We start from the raw sequence: 19,104 nt of genomic DNA on the forward strand, positions 1-19,104 counted from the left end.
CACTCGCCTCTCCACAGCCGTCCTCCCAACCTCTGTCCTCCAGGAGAGCCCGCACAGAGCCATCCAGGATCCTATTTCAATTGCCTATAAGGAGTTAGTGTTGCAATCCAAAGTCTTTCTTCTCAAGCTTGCTCAGTAGAATTTAGGGGAAAAAAAATTGCGTTACTCCTCTACGCATTGCCTCACCTCAAACTCAAAGCGAAAGCCTGAACTCTCATGTAAGACCTATGTGAGGAAAGAGAAGGTCAAGGGTCAAAGGTGGAGGGGCAGGAGGAGAGGGGATGGGGAAGGGGAGGACTCTGCTGCCCTCCCCAAGCCGAGCCAGGAAACAGCAGCCAGCACGGCTGCTCCCTGCCGCAGGGGAACCTGGGAGGCCTTTCCTGCCATCTGCTGTAGGTTACCGTAAGCAAAGCCGGAGCTAAAACCTCACTGCCTAGCCTAGGCTCCCAGGACCCGCAGGAGGCAGAGCTGGGCTCTGCACTGAGGGGCTAGCCCCTTTCAGCACAGCAGCAAGAAATCCCCCTTGGGACCCACACATTAGGCGGGGTGGACTGAACCTCTGACACCTCTTCTTTGAACGTTTCTTTGATGAGCTTAAAAAGCTCATTGGAGTCTTAAATATTCCAGACTGCCCTGCCTCAACCCTCCTCAACTACTTCTGTTGAGCCCAGTTTACCTGCTGAGGGTGTCCTGGCATAGGATCTGTGCGTCATGCACTGAGTTCAAGTCCATTGCCATTGGCTTTTCAATCTTCCCTCTGCAGGCTGAGCATAAGCTTCCCTGAACCCCAGAGGAAGCGGCAGGGCGTGCAGGTGGAGCAGGGAAAACCCCGGACCAGAGGACTCACGGGGCGGTCGGAGAGGACAGCCCTGCTCCAGGGGCTGAAAGGTAAATGTTTTCTTTCTCTCCGGTTTCGTGTTAGTGCTTTGTGTACTGACCAGACTTTTTTGTTCTTAAGATCCAGTGACTTGTGCAAGAAATTTCACAACACTTTTAATCCAGGACTTTAATACCAGTGAAGAACCTAAGTGTTCAAAAAGAAAAATGTATTTAGTTTCATTATCTATAACCTCCAGCTGCCAATTTCTCAATTTTGTTAAAAAAAAAAAAAAGGAGGAGCCAGCGTTGTGCCATAGCGGATAAAGCTGCCGCCTGCAGCTATGGGAGCTGATTCGGGTCCCTGCTGCTGCACTTCCAATCCAGCTCCCTGCTAATGTGCCTGGGAAAGCAGCAGAAGATGGCCCAAGTCCTTGGGCCCCTGCACCCACATGGGAGACCTGGAAGAAGCTCCTGGCTCCTGACTTCAGATTGGTGCAGCTCGGGCCACTGTGGCTATTTGGGGAGTGAACCAGCAGATGGAAGACCCCTCTCCCCCCCACCCCCCCGCCTCTGCTTCCCTGTAACTCTGCCTTTCAAATAAATAAATAAATCTTTTTTTAAAATGGAGCGCTGTATACTGGAACTCACGGTATCTCAAAAGCTATCAGAACATGTTCTGCTAAAAATAAACTTTCCCCTATGCTTTGCAGAAAGTCAATGGGTTTTTAAGAAGTCCAGTGAATGCATTAGCTTCTTGGTTATGAATCCTGTCTTTCATGCTGCTGAGACGGAGAGAGACAAACATTAGTGGCAGCGATCCTGTTCTTTTTCTTTGAAACTGACTCGTGGAATCCATTGAAGCAGGAGAAGTCCTTCACCCAACACTGGGCTTGTCCGTGAGAAGGGGAGCCAGCCACCAGAGCGGGGTTAGCCTTTCATGACGGAGTTTCGGCTGCCACCGCGAAACCTCTTCCCTGTGTTAGGCACTCTGGGCACTTACTCGGAAGTTGGCTCCCACATCCATGCAGTGTTTCTAACAGCACTGAGACCGAACCCCTCGAGTGTAAAGGCAGGGCCAAGCCTCCGGTCTGTCTCCCTTAGCTCAGAGCGCCCCTACTTGTCCTTTATCAAGAACTCACTGGATTGCAAGAACCGCACACCCTGCCGGCACAACAAAGTTCTAATCGCCAGAGTCGCTGGAGAAAAACCCTGCTGGCCAGCGCTGTCCTGAGGGGTTGTGGAGGCGAATTCGAGTGCCAGGCAGGGAATTTCCAGCCTTGGGGCAGAAGGTAGCTCCCACTCACATGTAAGCACCCCGCCCCAGACCAGCTGGAGATCAGCTGGCCTTGCAAGTTCCCCAAAGATCAGCAAGGGTCACGTGCACCACTGGCACCCAGGAACTTGGGCAGGAGCTGAGCATGCGCGCTCAGCCCCAGCTTCAGTCTCTAAGGCCCTCCACACCCAGCTCCCCGGGCAGCCCGAGGACTTACGCCAGGGCTGCTGGGCTGCTCGCTCTGCATTTCGCAGCACGTCCCAGGTCGGGGGTCTCTAACAAGAACTGTCGTTCTGCAACAGTACGTCCGCCCATTGCACTCAGTGTCGTGCCTTAAAGCAGTGGCTCACCAGCCAGGAGAGACGAGGGCCGGTATTGTTGTTTGTTTTTCAGTGTGTGCCTGCTCAACGCAAAATCACACACTCAGGATCGCTGCAGCCACAGATCGCCGTTACAGCTTCGCAACTTCCATCTGGATTTTGGGATGTAGCGCAGACCAGCAGCAAGCCGTTCACACGCCAGCGCCCCCTGCAGACCACACTTTGAAAGCGCTCAAAGACTGGGCTAACCTGGCTTGGCTGGGTTCCACCTCAAGCGTGGGCGAGGCTGAGGAAAGTTTTCCCTAGAAGTGAAATCATTAAATAATGAGAATGGAGTAGTCGGCCTAACAGGGGAGGACGAGGTGTGTTTTCAAGCCAATCACCGCTGTGGGCAACTGGCGCAGTTCTACTGGGAAACCCTGACAGCATCAAATGCAACCCAGAGTTATCCCCATCGACTAGAACAGAAATGTGCTTTCCTTCCCCAAATCCCCTTCCTCGGCGGACGGGAGAAGCTTCCAGGCCATGAAGCTGCTGGCACCTGTGACTCCTCGCACTTTCTGAGTGCCACCACAGCCAGGACAAATGACCTTGGGCAGGGTGATGACAGGTGCTCACACAGCTTCCTGCTTGCCAAGGTGAACGTCCAAGGGGAAGCCGAGGCAGTGCCAACAAGAGCTGCCCAGCCCAAGAGGAGGCTGTGCAGAGGGCATGAACGGATCTCACGGGGGCACGAGGCTCTCCCGCACGCGGGGAGACATTCCACCTGCCTCGTAGCGAGCTGCAGGAGAGCTGCCGCTACACTGAGAGGCAGCTGGGCAAACCTCCAGAAGTCTGGGCACACGCTCGGCTCCGGGGGAGGCTGCGAGGGGCGCGTTCCCACGGGGTGCTCTGCACTGTGCCAAGAGGAGCACCCCCTGTGGCTGCAATTATGCAGTCTCTCTCCGAATTAAAAACGCACGGTTAGGTTCTGACGCATCGCATCGGTCCCACGCCTGAGAATTCAGCCTACGTCTATGCCTTCAAGCATTCAAGATAAAAAAAATAATAATAAGTCTTGCTGTTGATTTCGGTTGTGTCTCCGGAGTGAGGACCTTATAAAAGCAGAGCAGGAGCGGCCAGTGCAGCATTGCCGTGGGGACGGAGCAGCCCGGCACTCTGCCTTCACAGAACGGAATGCAGGGCAGCTGTGCCAACAATGAGGATATGAAAAACACATAGTGAATAAAAGAGAAAATAGGATATATAGTATGCTGTCTTTTGTATATGTCTATTTGAATTTTCTTCCATTTTCATTGATGTTATTAACTTGAGAGGCAGAGAGAGAGAAACAGAGATCTTCCATCTGCTCGTTCACTACCCACATGCCAGCAACAGCTGGGGCCGGGCCAGGCCAAAACTCTGATCCAGGAACTCAGTCTGTGTCTCCCACGTGGGTGGCAGGGATCCACGCGCTTCTGAGCCATCATTTACTGCCTCCCACAGTGCACACTGTCACAAAGGTGGCGTTGGAAGCAGATCAGGGACTCAAAGCCAGGCACTTCAACACGGCAGGCGGTGTCCACAGCGGTATCTTAATTGTTAGGCCAAATGACAGCCCTGTTGGCTTTCCACTGCCTAAACAAACACTAGAAAGATTCAAAAGAGCCAGACTTACACAGGATGGGGGCGCTGGGCAGGCAGAGGAGTGTGCACCGGTGTAGAAGCATGTATATCTTTTTATATCATTTTGGTTTTTAAATGACGCTGAACCGCTACCCCATTGTTGGAAACACATTTAATTTAAGAAGTAGTTGCTGTTACGGCCCTGCTCATTCATGCTAAACCTCTCGAGTTCATTCAGGCTTTCCTCCTACATAATAATTTCCCGATCTTTCATCATCCTACTCCATTCTCATCCTTCTCCAGATCCCCTGCAAACTTTTCACTGCTCCTTGTAAGACACAGTTCCCTGAAACTGGGGAGTGGCTGTGTTGGGCCCGGTGTGACCGCGCGTCCCCTGTCCTGGACCACGAGTCTCTGCTGCTGACACCTAAGCTTCCACAGGAAATGTTTTTGTTTTGGTAATAACATCAGCTCACATCAAATAAGATGCTAAAATGCTTATTTTTGAGATGTATTTCTTTAGTTTGAGAGTTGCAGAGAGAGAGAGAGAGAGATACAGAATCTTCCACCCGATGGATCACTCCCCAGATGGCCTCCAGAGGCCATCCTACACTGTTTTTTCCAGGCCATTAGCATGGAGCCAGATCAGAGGTGGAGCAGCCAGGACATGAACCAGCACACATTTAGGATGCCAGTGTCACAGGCAGCAACTTTACCCACTATGCCACAATGCCAGCCCCTAAGTTCTTTTCATATAGATTATTAACTCCAGTCTCTCCACAGTCTGCCCCACCAACCCCAATTTCCCTTCCACCAATACCCTATATAGACTTCTATTACTATTTTAACACTTGAGTGCAAAACAAAAACACATATTCTGTATTCTTTGCAATAAACCTATAAACCTAAAGCTATTCTAAAATATACTTCTATTTATTTATTTTTCAAAAACCTATCCTATCCTTATTAAAGTTCCTTATGCAAATTAGCTTCTCCCCTAGCCTAGATGATTGTTTTAAATATTAATTCCATTTTCCAAAATGCATGGTCATTACACATTTCCAAAATATGACTTCCATGTCTTTATTTTAGTTATGGTAGCAAATATAGAAACATTTTGCCCATGACCCTCCAACTTCAACTATGCTGTTGCATAGACTAGATGAAGCCTGCAGATTATCTAATCTTACAAACTCATTTCACAGATGTGGAAACCAAAGGCCAAGGGGGTGAACTCATTACTGCCAGGTCACACAGCTCCACTGGGATGGAGCAGAATTAGACCACAGATGACCTGATTTTCGGCCTAGGAGCTTTTCTGGGCCGTTGGGAAGCAGGTGATTCTCCTGAAAACAAATTGGTTGTAGATCAAAATCAAAGTGGTCAAAAGAACAGACCGATGAGAAATAGGTAAGTCCAGCCACCAATGCTGGACTTCTCAGTTGGTGATGAATACTTCACCTTAAAAAAAACAAAACTGACAAGACTAAAGGAACAACATTATCTAATGGTACCTTTAGGCTGTATGTGATTACTGGGATGCTAAATAGTGCTAAGTGACATTTTTATCTCCTCGCACATTCTCTAATTAAAATAATATTCAAATTCTTAGTAGTCATTTCAGAAATTCTCAACTACCAAAAGTCATCCATTATTTCATCGTAGCTGGAATTTTTTCCCAAATGAGAGTTCACTGAAGCCACTTGAAGACAAAAGGAATTTATCATAAAAATCATTTTCAGGGGCCAATGCTGTGGCATAGTGGGTAAAGCCGCCACCTGCAGTGCCGGCATCAGTTCAAGTCCCAGCTGTTCTTCTTCCAATCCAGCTCTCTGTTATGGACTGGGAAAGCAGTTGAAGATGGCTCAAGTTCTTGGGCCCCTGCACCCATGTGGGAGAACTGGAGAAAGCTTCTGGCTCCTGGCTACAAATCGGCCCAGCTCCGGCTGTTGCAGTCAATTGGGGAGTGAAACAGCAGATGGAAGACCTCTCTCTCTCTCTCTCTCTCTCTCTCTCTCTGTCCCCCTCTACCTCTACTACTCTCTCTGTATATCTATGCCTTTCAAATAAATAAAAATAAATCTTAAGAGAAAAAAAGAAGTAACTTCTCATTACTCACATGTATACTGTAGGGAGAATTTTTAAAAAATCATTTTTAGGCCAGCACTGTGGCTCACTTGGGTAATCCTCCACCTGCAGTGCCAGCACCTCGGGTTCAAGTCCTGGTTGGGGCACCGGATTCTGTCCCGGTTGCTCCTCTTCCAGGCCAGCTCTCTGCTGTGGCCAGGGAATGCAGTGGAGGATGGCCCAAGTCCTAGGGCCCTGCACCTCATGGGAGACCAGGAGGAAGCACCCGGCTCCTGGTTTCAGATCGGCGCAGCGTGCCAGCCACAGCACGCCAGCCATAGCAGCCATTTGGGAAGTGAACCAATGGAAGGAAGACCTTTCTCTCTCTCTCTCTCTCTCTCTCTCTCTCTCTCTCACTCACTGTCTAACTCTGCCTGTAAAAAAAAAGAAAGAAAGAAAGAAAAAAATAATTTTTATAAAACTGCCTAAATATAGCAAGTAGACATCAGTGGTGGTCACGGATGGTAACCTACTGGGATGTCTGTCAAGAGAACCTGCTGCAAGGGGACATAACGATTGACAACCTCCAATGGAGACACCTAGCAAGGCATCACATGTTCACCTGATCCACACTGCCCCGGGCTGCTCCCAGCCAGCGACCCCACGTGACAGAGACACTGGAACCAAGCCATCCCGCCTATGCGAGCTTCTTCTGAAGAGCCGGACTTGCTTGGGTTTTCCCAGCGGCCCAAACTAACAGCTTTCAAAACCACACTGTGACGCGAATTTCTTCCCACCCAAGTCTCCCTCACATTCACTTTTTTTTAAAGATTTTTTATTTATTTATTTGAGAGGTAGAGTTACAGACAGTGAGAGAAAGAGACAGAGACAGAGAGAGAGGTCTTCCATCTGCTGGTTCACTCCCCAAAGGCTGCAATGGCCAGAGCTGCACCGATCCAAAGCCAGGAGCTTCTTCCAGGTCTCCCTCTTGGGTGCAGGGGCCCAAGCACTTGGACCATCTTCCATTGCTTTCCCAGGCCATAGCAGAGAGCTGGATTGGAAGAGGAGCAGCTGGGACTAGAACCGGCACGCATATGGGATGCTGGCACTGCAGGCGCCACAGCGCCAACCTGTGTCACTCTCACCTTTTGCAGGCTGAAGGCTTGCACTGTAGTACAAAGCCTTGTTTGCAGGTCCCTTCATCCTTCAAGGCATTTTCTTTGATCCTGTCTTTATGTCTGCCTCTGGGGGAATCTAACAAAGCATTGCTGTCAGAAAAGTTGCAAAATCCATTATTTTAATCAGTAATATAACAATGTTGGCATGTGTTGTGTCTTTCACTCAAATCTACCTCTCACTGGTTAATTTTGCTCATTATTATGCATTAAGGTAAGTTAAACATAAAATGTGAAAATGCACACAACAGAGTGTGTTAGCAAAGTTTATCTCTTTTCCCAGGCTCCAATCCCTTACCTATAAAGGAAGATAATATCTTTTTTAAAAGACTAAAGATATAAAATGCCCTTAATCGCCGGTTCTGTCCCGGTTGCTCCTCTTCCAGTCCAGCTCTCTGCTGTGGCCCAGGAGTGCAGTGGAGGATGGCCCCGGTCCTTGGGCCCTGCACCCCATGGGAGACCAGGAGGAAGCACCTGGCTTCTGGCTTCAGATCGGCACAGAGTGCCAGCAGTGGCAGCCATTCGGGGGGTGAACCAATGGAAGGAAGACCTTTCTCTCTGTCTCTCTCTCTCTCACTGTCTAACTCTGCCTGTCAAAAATAAATAAATAAATAAATAAATAATAAAATGCCCTTAATAATGCATATACAAACAAAATAACATGTTCCTTTGATTAACCACTATGAAGCTGATAGGGCAAAACATGGTGAGGGGATATGGAGGGGAGGGTGATTGGCAACAGAGGTTGAGACTGATAGAATCTGAGAGCAAGTGCAGATGTAACCCCTCGACCATGCTGAATCGAGGCAGACTGAGACACAGGTTTTGGAGCGAAGTATCCCAAATGCTGAGAGATGCTGACAGATGCCTTACAAAGTTTCAGTAGACATAAAGGTTTGAGTTAGGACCTTCCGTCAATGTGGCGAAGCGCTCTGAGCAACATCTACAAGACCCCCAGAGGAAAGCGGCAACCCTGAGCCAGCTCTTCCCAGCACCATGCAGCCAGAGGAGCCAGAACAAAGCCGTCAACTGCCATGAACACAGGAAAAGATCTTCCTCCATCTACCCCCCAAACAATTGACAAATTCTGCTCTGATAAAAGATTTTGGGAAAACGAGCCACCCAGTAGTTATTTAAATTGAATATGATATGGGCTAGCCACTAAGAGTTATTTTCATTTAGAGAGTTAGAGTATTTTACTATTCCTTATACCCAGGAACTATGCATAAAAATTTATGGAAGGATAGAAAATGAGACTTGATAGAGGTCAAGAAAGAATGGAGGAGGGCCTTATGGTGTAGTGGGTTAAGCATCTCATGTCAGAGTGTCCATTAGAGTCCCAGCTGCTCCACTTCTGAGCCAGCTTCCTGCCAATGTGCCTGGAAAGGTAGCAGGTGATGGCCCAAGTGCTTGGGCTCCTGCTACCTGTGTAGAAAACCTGGATGGGGTTCCTGGCTTCTGGTTTCAGACTAGCCTAGGCCTGGTTATGTGGCCATTTGAGAAGTGAGCCAGAAAATGGAAGATTTACCTCATCTATCTATCTATCTATTCATCTATCCTTTCTCCACTTCTGTCTCTGTCACTTTCAAATAAATAAATCTTTAACAAAAGAGAAAGAATTATGGAGTGAAAAGAGCAAACAATAAGAAATAAGAACTGAATTTAAAGAATCAACAAATAGATACCTTGGGGCCGGTTCTGTGGCGCAGTGGGTTAAAGCCCTGGCCTGAAGCGCCAACATCCCATACAGGTGCTGGTTCGAAACCTGGCAGCTCCATTTCCAATCCAGCTCTCTGCTGTTGCCTGGGAAGGCAGTGGAAGATGGCCCGAGTGCTTGGGCCCCTGCACCCATGTGGAAAACCTGGAAGAAGCTCCTGACTTCAGATTGGCGCAGCTCCGGCCGTTGCAGCCATCTGGGGAGTGAACCAGTGGATGAAAGACCTCTTTCTCTGTCTCTACCTCTCTCTGTAACTCTTTCAAATAAATAAAATAAAATCTTTTAAAAAAGCAAAAAACCTAGATACTGTGAACACATACGTAAGGAAAGTGGAGCATGCGTGGGGAAACATAAAGGCATTCAAACAGTGATAAAGTTTTTTTGTTTGTTTGTTTGTTTGTTTTTTTAAGATTCAGGAGAAAGTGATAGAAGAGTATCCAACAGACAAAGGAAACCCAAAGTAAGTGTAACTGAAGAACTGCAAGACAATGCCTAGAAAATGGAACTTAAGAAACATTTAAAACTGTAATTCAAGAAATGACGCAAACTGGTCAACCTAGACATATCTTGTGAAATTACTGAACCTTAAAATTAAGGAAAAATCCTTTATGCAGTCAGGAAAAATGAAAATCATACTGACATCCTTCTTCCAAAAAGCAGTATTTGTATGGAAAAAAAAAAACATTTTTGAGATGTTCCATGAGAGAGTGAGCTAAGTATTTTATATCTAGTCAAATTGCTCTTCAAATATAAAGGCCAAATATAACGACAAAGTGTTGTGACCACATGAGGGCAAGGGTTCAGGAAATGAAGAAGGTACAAAAAGTAATCCAGACAAGACAACTGCAGAAGCCTCAGGATACGGTTGAGAGGTGAGCACCGCATACACTTAATTATAGAAGGAAGAATAAAGACGGGAGTAAGAGTAACAAAACTGTGTAAATCCCAAAGCTCTGACAGTGGGTAAATATTACAAATAAGGAAAGTGAGGAGGGAAGGAAAGAGCTCATGGGAAGCAACATAGATATTACGCTAATGATTACCATATATACCATATAATGCCTAATTAATTAGGCATTTGATTCCCACCTTTCTCTTCTGTGACATTTCGTGACACAAAATGTGAGTTGGGATAGCTCTTGAAGCTTAGAAACCAAATAATGATGGAATAAGTGTACTTAAGAGTATCAAGATTAAAGTGAAGGCAAATCTATTCAATACTGGGGCTGGCGCTGTGGCATGGTAGGCTAATCTCCACCTATGGCACTGCATCCCATGTGGGCACCAGTTCATGCCCCAGCTGCTCCTCTTCCAGTCCAGCTCTCTGCTATGGCCTGGGAAGGCAGTGGAAGATGGCCCAAGTGCTTGGGCCCCTGCACCCATGTGGGAGACCCAGAAGAAGCTCTTGGCTCCTGGCTTGGGATCGGCGCAGCTCCAGTTGTTGCAGCCATTTGGGGAGTGAACCAGCAGATGAAAGACCTTTCTCTCTGTCTCTCCCTCTCTCTGACTGTAACTCTACCTCTCAAGTAAATAAATAAGTAAGAAAATGCTGGTGACTCCCACTTTAAAAGAAAAACCTATTCAATACAGTGGAGTGGTAGGCAGAAGAAAGGAAACAGCAATAGTTATTTGAAGTGTTGATTCTCATAGGAAACCAACAGATGGCATCTACAGAAAGAGAGGACTAGGGGTATTATTCACATCAAACTAACAATTAGTATAAAAATGAAAATATTCATAATTATCACCAGATTATTAAGACATACTTTAAAGCCACCATAATTAAAACAGCCTGCTATAGACAGATAAATAGAATGGAAGAAATGTATAAATAGACTCATTTATATATATGGAAATCTAGCATTTGATAAAGGCAGCATCTTGAATTATTATGGAAAAAGATGAACTAAATAAATTATATTGGGACAATTATAAATTAGATTAGGACAGAAAACAGGTCTTAATCCACATTGGGATAAACTCTAAATGAATCAAATTTTTAATGAAAACATGGGAAATTGCCTTTGTGTTGGCTGTTCATGTACTGCAGCTGAACACCAGGGACTGGGTCTTCGCCGGAGAATGAAGGTGTCTTTCTCAAAGTTCCGAGGTTGGAACTCCCAGGTGAAGCCTGCGGCAGATTCAGTGGCCAGCAGGAGCCGGCTCTCAGCCTCCCAGACGGTGCCTTGAACGCTCCGTCCTCACGTGCGGGAAGCAGAGAGCGAAAGAACCAAAGGGGCAGAGCACTGAGCCCCACAGGGTGGAGGAGCACGGGAGAGGCACCCTCAGCCACAAGCCCGACCCCCTGTGAAGGCTCTGCCCCCAGAACCCCCCACCTGAAGACACACACTGCACACTAGCACCTTGGCCATTCATAGTCCTCGTGGGAATTTGGGGGCACACATTCAGGCCACACCCTCCAGATCTGGCGTCTACAAGGTAAAACTGATAAATCCAATGGTATAAATTTTCCTTAAAATATTGTCACAACACAAAAAGAACACAAGCATAATCAAAAGAAATAAACTGAGAAAAGATATTTACATGAAGATGGCTAATATTTTCAACATATCAACATTCCATACAAATTGAGAAAAAACATTAACAACCTGATAAAAAGTGGCAAAATACATAAGCAGATATTTCACAGAAAAAGAAGTGAAAATGACACCAAAATGTGTGAACAAGCTGTTCAAACTCACGCTGAGGAAATGCAAATAAGAACTACAATGTCTCACCTCTCAGACGGGCAAACACCCGAAAATCTGAGGACACACTCTACCGGCAAGGCTGTAGGAAGCCACTGATGGCAGTGCACAGTGGTACAACACCTCGATGACAGTGCACAGAGGTACAACACCTCGATGACAGTGCACAGGGGTACAACACCTTGATGGCAGTGCACAGTGGTACAACACCTCGATGACAGTACAGTGGTACAACACCTCGATGGCAGCACACAGAGGTACAACACCTCGATGGCAGCACACAGAGGTACAACACCTCGATGGCAGCACACAGTGGTACAACACCTCGATGGCAGTGCACAGGGGTACAACACCTCGATGGCAGTGCACAGTGGTACAACACCTCGATGGCAGTGCACAGAGGTACAACACCTCGATGACAGTACAGTGGTACAACACCTCGATGGCAGCACACAGTGGTACAACACCTCGATGGCAGTGCACAGAGGTACAACACCTCGATGGCAGTGCACAGTGGTACAACACCTCGATGACAGTACAGTGGTACAACACCTCGATGGCAGCGCACAGTGGTACAACACCTCGATGGCAGTGCACAGGGGTACAACACCTCGATGACAGCGCACAGTGGTACAACACCTCGATGACAGTACAGTGGTACAACACCTCGATGACAGTACACAGTGGTACAACACCTCGATGGCAGCGCACAGTGGTACAACACCTCGATGGCAGTGCACAGTGGTACAACACCTCGATGGCAGCACACAGTGGTACAACACCTCGATGGCAGCGCACAGCGGTACAACACCTCGATGACAGTACAGTGGTACAACACCTCGATGACAGCGCACAGGGGTACAACACCTCGATGGCAGTGCACAGTGGTACAACACCTCGATGACAGTGCACAGTGGTACAACACCTCGATGACAGTACAGTGGTACAACACCTCGATGGCAGCACACAGTGGTACAACACCTCGATGGCAGCACACAGAGGTACAACACCTCGATGGCAGTGCACAGGGGTACAACACCTCAATGGCAGTGCACAGGGGTACAACACCTCGATGGCAGCACACAGAGGTACAACACCTCGATGGCAGTGCACAGGGGTACAACACCTCGATGGCAGCACACAGAGGTACAACACCTCGATGGCAGTGCACAGGGGTACAACACCTCGATGGCAGTGCACAGTGGTACAACACCTCGATGGCGGCGCACAGTGGCACAACACCTCGATGACAGTACAGTGGTACAACACCTCGATGGCAGTGCACAGAGGTACAACACCTCGATGACAGCGCACAGTGGTACAACACCTCGATGACAGTACAGTGGTACAACACCTCGATGGCAGTGCACAGTGGTACAACACCTCGATGACAGTACAGGGGTACAACACCTCGATGACAGTGCACAGAGGTACAACACCTCGATGGCAGCGCACAGTGGTACAACACCTCGATGGCAGTGCACAGTGGTACAACACCTCGATGGCAGCACACAGTGGTACAACACCTCGATGACAGCGCACAGTGGTACAACACCTCGATGGCAGCGCACAGGGGTACAACACCTCGATGGCAGCGCACAGGGGTACAACACCTCGATGACAGCGCACAGTGGTACAACACCTCGATGGCAGCGCACAGTGGTACAACACCTCGATGGCAGCGCACAGGGGTACAACACCTCGATGGCAGTACAGTGGTACAACACCTCGATGGCAGTGCACAGTGGTACAACACCTCGATGGCAGTGCACAGGGGTACAACACCTCGATGACAGTACAGTGGTACAACACCTCGATGGCAGTACAGTGGTACAACACCTCGATGGCAGCGCACAGGGGTACAACACCTCGATGGCAGTGCACAGGGGTACAACACCTCGATGGCAGCGCACAGTGGTACAACACCTCGATGGCAGCGCACAGCGGTACAACACCTCGATGGCAGCGCACAGTGGTACAACACCTCGATGGCAGTGCACAGTGGTACAACACCTCGATGGCAGTGCACAGGGGTACAACACCTCGATGACAGCGCACAGGGGTACAACACCTCGATGACAGCGCACAGTGGTACAACACCTCGATGGCAGCGCACAGGGGTACAACACCTCGATGGCAGTGCACAGGGGTACAACACCTCGATGGCAGCGCACAGTGGTACAACACCTCGATGGCAGTGCACAGGGGTACAACACCTCGATGGCAGCGCACAGTGGTACAACACCTCGATGGCAGTGCACAGTGGTACAACACCTCGATGGCGGCGCACAGTGGCACAACACCTCGATGGCAGTACAGTGGTACAACACCTCGATGACAGTACAGTGGTACAACACCTCGATGGCAGCGCACAGGGGTACAACACCTCGATGGCAGCACACAGTGGTACAACACCTCGATGGCAGTGCACAGGGGTACAACACCTCGATGACAGCGCACAGTGGTACAACACCTCGATGGCAGTGCACAGGGGTACAACACCTCGATGGCAGTACAGTGGTACAACACCTCGATGGCAGTGCACAGGGGTACAACACCTCGATGGCAGCGCACAGTGGTACAACACCTCGATGGCAGTGCACAGTGGTACAACACCTCGATGGCAGTGCACAGGGGTACAAGACCTCGATGGCAGTGCACAGAGGTACAACACCTCGATGGCAGTGCACAGGGGTACAACACCTCGATGGCAGCGCACAGTGGTACAACACCTCGATGGCAGTGCACAGTGGTACAACACCTCGATGGCAGCACACAGTGGTACAACACCTCGATGACAGCGCACAGTGGTACAACACCTCGATGGCAGCGCACAGTGGTACAACACCTCGATGGCAGTGCACAGGGGTACAACACCTCGATGGCAGCGCACAGGGGTACAACACCTCGATGGCAGTGCACAGGGGTACAACACCTCGATGACAGCGCACAGTGGTACAACACCTCGATGACAGTACACAGTGGTACAACACCTCGATGGCAGCGCACAGTGGTACAACACCTCGATGGCAGTGCACAGTGGTACAACACCTCGATGGCAGCACACAGTGGTACAACACCTCGATGGCAGCGCACAGCGGTACAACACCTCGATGACAGTACAGTGGTACAACACCTCGATGACAGCGCACAGGGGTACAACACCTCGATGGCAGTGCACAGTGGTACAACACCTCGATGACAGTGCACAGTGGTACAACACCTCGATGACAGTACAGTGGTACAACACCTCGATGGCAGCACACAGTGGTACAACACCTCGATGGCAGCACACAGAGGTACAACACCTCGATGGCAGTGCACAGGGGTACAACACCTCAATGGCAGTGCACAGGGGTACAACACCTCGATGGCAGCACACAGAGGTACAACACCTCGATGGCAGTGCACAGGGGTACAACACCTCGATGGCAGCACACAGAGGTACAACACCTCGATGGCAGTGCACAGGGGTACAACACCTCGATGGCAGTGCACAGTGGTACAACACCTCGATGGCGGCGCACAGTGGCACAACACCTCGATGACAGTACAGTGGTACAACACCTCGATGGCAGTGCACAGAGGTACAACACCTCGATGACAGCGCACAGTGGTACAACACCTCGATGACAGTACAGTGGTACAACACCTCGATGGCAGTGCACAGTGGTACAACACCTCGATGACAGTACAGGGGTACAACACCTCGATGACAGTGCACAGAGGTACAACACCTCGATGGCAGCGCACAGTGGTACAACACCTCGATGGCAGTGCACAGTGGTACAACACCTCGATGGCAGCACACAGTGGTACAACACCTCGATGACAGCGCACAGTGGTACAACACCTCGATGGCAGCGCACAGTGGTACAACACCTCGATGGCAGCGCACAGGGGTACAACACCTCGATGGCAGCGCACAGGGGTACAACACCTCGATGGCAGTGCACAGGGGTACAACACCTCGATGACAGCGCACAGTGGTACAACACCTCGATGGCAGCGCACAGTGGTACAACACCTCGATGGCAGCGCACAGGGGTACAACACCTCGATGGCAGTACAGTGGTACAACACCTCGATGGCAGTGCACAGTGGTACAACACCTCGATGGCAGTGCACAGGGGTACAACACCTCGATGACAGTACAGTGGTACAACACCTCGATGGCAGTACAGTGGTACAACACCTCGATGGCAGCGCACAGGGGTACAACACCTCGATGGCAGTGCACAGGGGTACAACACCTCGATGGCAGCGCACAGTGGTACAACACCTCGATGGCAGCGCACAGCGGTACAACACCTCGATGGCAGCGCACAGTGGTACAACACCTCGATGGCAGTGCACAGTGGTACAACACCTCGATGGCAGTGCACAGGGGTACAACACCTCGATGACAGCGCACAGGGGTACAACACCTCGATGACAGCGCACAGTGGTACAACACCTCGATGGCAGCGCACAGGGGTACAACACCTCGATGGCAGTGCACAGGGGTACAACACCTCGATGGCAGCGCACAGTGGTACAACACCTCGATGGCAGTGCACAGGGGTACAACACCTCGATGGCAGCGCACAGTGGTACAACACCTCGATGGCAGTGCACAGTGGTACAACACCTCGATGGCGGCGCACAGTGGCACAACACCTCGATGGCAGTACAGTGGTACAACACCTCGATGACAGTACAGTGGTACAACACCTCGATGGCAGCGCACAGGGGTACAACACCTCGATGGCAGCACACAGTGGTACAACACCTCGATGGCAGTGCACAGGGGTACAACACCTCGATGACAGCGCACAGTGGTACAACACCTCGATGGCAGCGCACAGGGGTACAACACCTCGATGGCAGTACAGTGGTACAACACCTCGATGGCAGTGCACAGGGGTACAACACCTCGATGGCAGCGCACAGTGGTACAACACCTCGATGGCAGTGCACAGTGGTACAACACCTCGATGGCAGTGCACAGGGGTACAAGACCTCGATGGCAGTGCACAGAGGTACAACACCTCGATGGCAGTGCACAGGGGTACAACACCTCGATGGCAGCGCACAGTGGTACAACACCTCGATGGCAGTGCACAGTGGTACAACACCTCGATGGCAGCACACAGTGGTACAACACCTCGATGACAGCGCACAGTGGTACAACACCTCGATGGCAGCGCACAGTGGTACAACACCTCGATGGCAGCGCACAGGGGTACAACACCTCGATGGCAGCGCACAGGGGTACAACACCTCGATGGCAGTGCACAGGGGTACAACACCTCGATGACAGCGCACAGTGGTACAACACCTCGATGGCAGCGCACAGGGGTACAACACCTCGATGGCAGTGCACAGTGGTACAACACCTCGATGGCAGTGCACAGGGGTACAACACCTCGATGACAGTACAGTGGTACAACACCTCGATGGCAGTACAGTGGTACAACACCTCGATGGCAGCGCACAGGGGTACAACACCTCGATGGCAGTGCACAGGGGTACAACACCTCGATGGCAGCGCACAGTGGTACAACACCTCGATGGCAGCGCACAGGGGTACAACACCTCGATGGCAGCACACAGTGGTACAACACCTCGATGGCACTGCACAGTGGTACAACACCTCGATGGCAGTGCACAGGGGTACAACACCTCGATGACAGCGCACAGTGGTACAACACCTCGATGGCAGCGCACAGTGGTACAACACCTCGATGGCAGCGCACAGGGGTACAACACCTCGATGGCAGTGCACAGGGGTACAACACCTCGATGGCAGCGCACAGTGGTACAACACCTCGATGGCAGTGCACAGGGGTACAACACCTCGATGGCAGCGCACAGTGGTACAACACCTCGATGGCAGTGCACAGTGGTACAACACCTCGATGGCGGCGCACAGTGGCACAACACCTCGATGGCAGTACAGTGGTACAACACCTCGATGACAGTACAGTGGTACAACACCTCGATGGCAGCGCACAGGGGTACAACACCTCGATGGCAGCACACAGTGGTACAACACCTCGATGGCAGTGCACAGGGGTACAACACCTCGATGACAGCGCACAGTGGTACAACACCTCGATGGCAGTGCACAGGGGTACAACACCTCGATGGCAGTACAGTGGTACAACACCTCGATGGCAGTGCACAGGGGTACAACACCTCGATGGCAGCGCACAGTGGTACAACACCTCGATGGCAGTGCACAGTGGTACAACACCTCGATGGCAGTGCACAGGGGTACAAGACCTCGATGGCAGTGCACAGAGGTACAACACCTCGATGGCAGTGCACAGGGGTACAACACCTCGATGGCAGCGCACAGGGGTACAACACCTCGATGGCAGTGCACAGAGGTACAACACCTCGATGGCAGTACAGTGGTACAACACCTCGATGGCAGTGCACAGGGGTACAACACCTCGATGGCAGCACACAGAGGTACAAGACCTCGATGGCAGCGCACAGAGGTACAACACCTTGATGGCGGCACACAGTGGTACAACACCTCGATGGCAGTGCACAGGGGTACAACACCTCGATGGCAGTGCACAGTGGTACAACACCTCGATGGCAGTACAGTGGTACAACACCTCGATGGCAGTACACAGGGGTACAACACCTCGATGGCAGTGCACAGAGGTACAACACCTCAGCAAAGGGACTTGAGGATGCCTGACAGAAGAAACAGGACTAGCAACCTGTCTAGCAATCTCGCTTCAAGAAATCAACCCCCAAAATAATCTGGTAAAAACCAAAAGTGCCTTAGAGCAAGTGCATTTTTCCAGTGGTAAAGTACAGACAGTACACACCGCTGTAAAACATCTGGGTAGGTGGAGAGTTTTGATATGTATGCAAATTTCCCATATTTGCAAAGACAACTAAGAGGACATGGATGGCTGGATCCATGGTCTCAAACTCCAGTGTGCATAAACGCCATCCTCAGGGTTTGCCTCTGGGACTCCCTGAGAGGGGCCTGGCAGCTGACATTTCCGAGGCGTCTCTGGGTGATGCTGTAGCAGCCGGCTCTTTGGTGGCAGAGTGAACACAAAGAGGAACAATCGCACCTGCCAGGATGTCAAACCAACAGCCAGTCATTTAATTCCATTTTCCAAGAGTGCTCTGAAGTCCTCGCATACACTCATTCACCTCAACTGCAGACATGCAGCTAGCTTTAGAATCCAGCTTTTTAATTAATTCCAGTCCATGTAAACCGATTGTGATTATGGAGATTTTTAACTATTTCAGATCCTATTTTGCCTTTGTATTGACATTGCTTTACAGTAATCCCTTTTTCTGTTTCTTGCCTTGTCTTGGACTGATGGAGCATTTGCCCTCATCCCACTTTTTCCTTTTCCTGCTTGGAAAGTCATACAGTCTATATGGGTCCTTAGGCAGGTAC

The 19,104-nt window shown here is 50.1% G+C and overlaps 1 long non-coding RNA gene across 1 annotated transcript in view; it reads right to left on the minus strand.

The window, feature by feature from the left end:
• LOC149121850 (uncharacterized) overlaps positions 1–19,104 on the minus strand; it is a 62,434-nt gene that overhangs the window by 3,078 nt on the left and 40,252 nt on the right. The window lies entirely within an intron of this gene.

The sequence above is a fragment of the Oryctolagus cuniculus genome, chromosome 16 (genome assembly GCF_051225735.1).
Source record: "Oryctolagus cuniculus isolate XC-2025 breed Fujian yellow rabbit chromosome 16, ASM5122573v1, whole genome shotgun sequence".
In the NCBI taxonomy this organism is placed as follows: Eukaryota; Metazoa; Chordata; class Mammalia; order Lagomorpha; family Leporidae; genus Oryctolagus; species Oryctolagus cuniculus.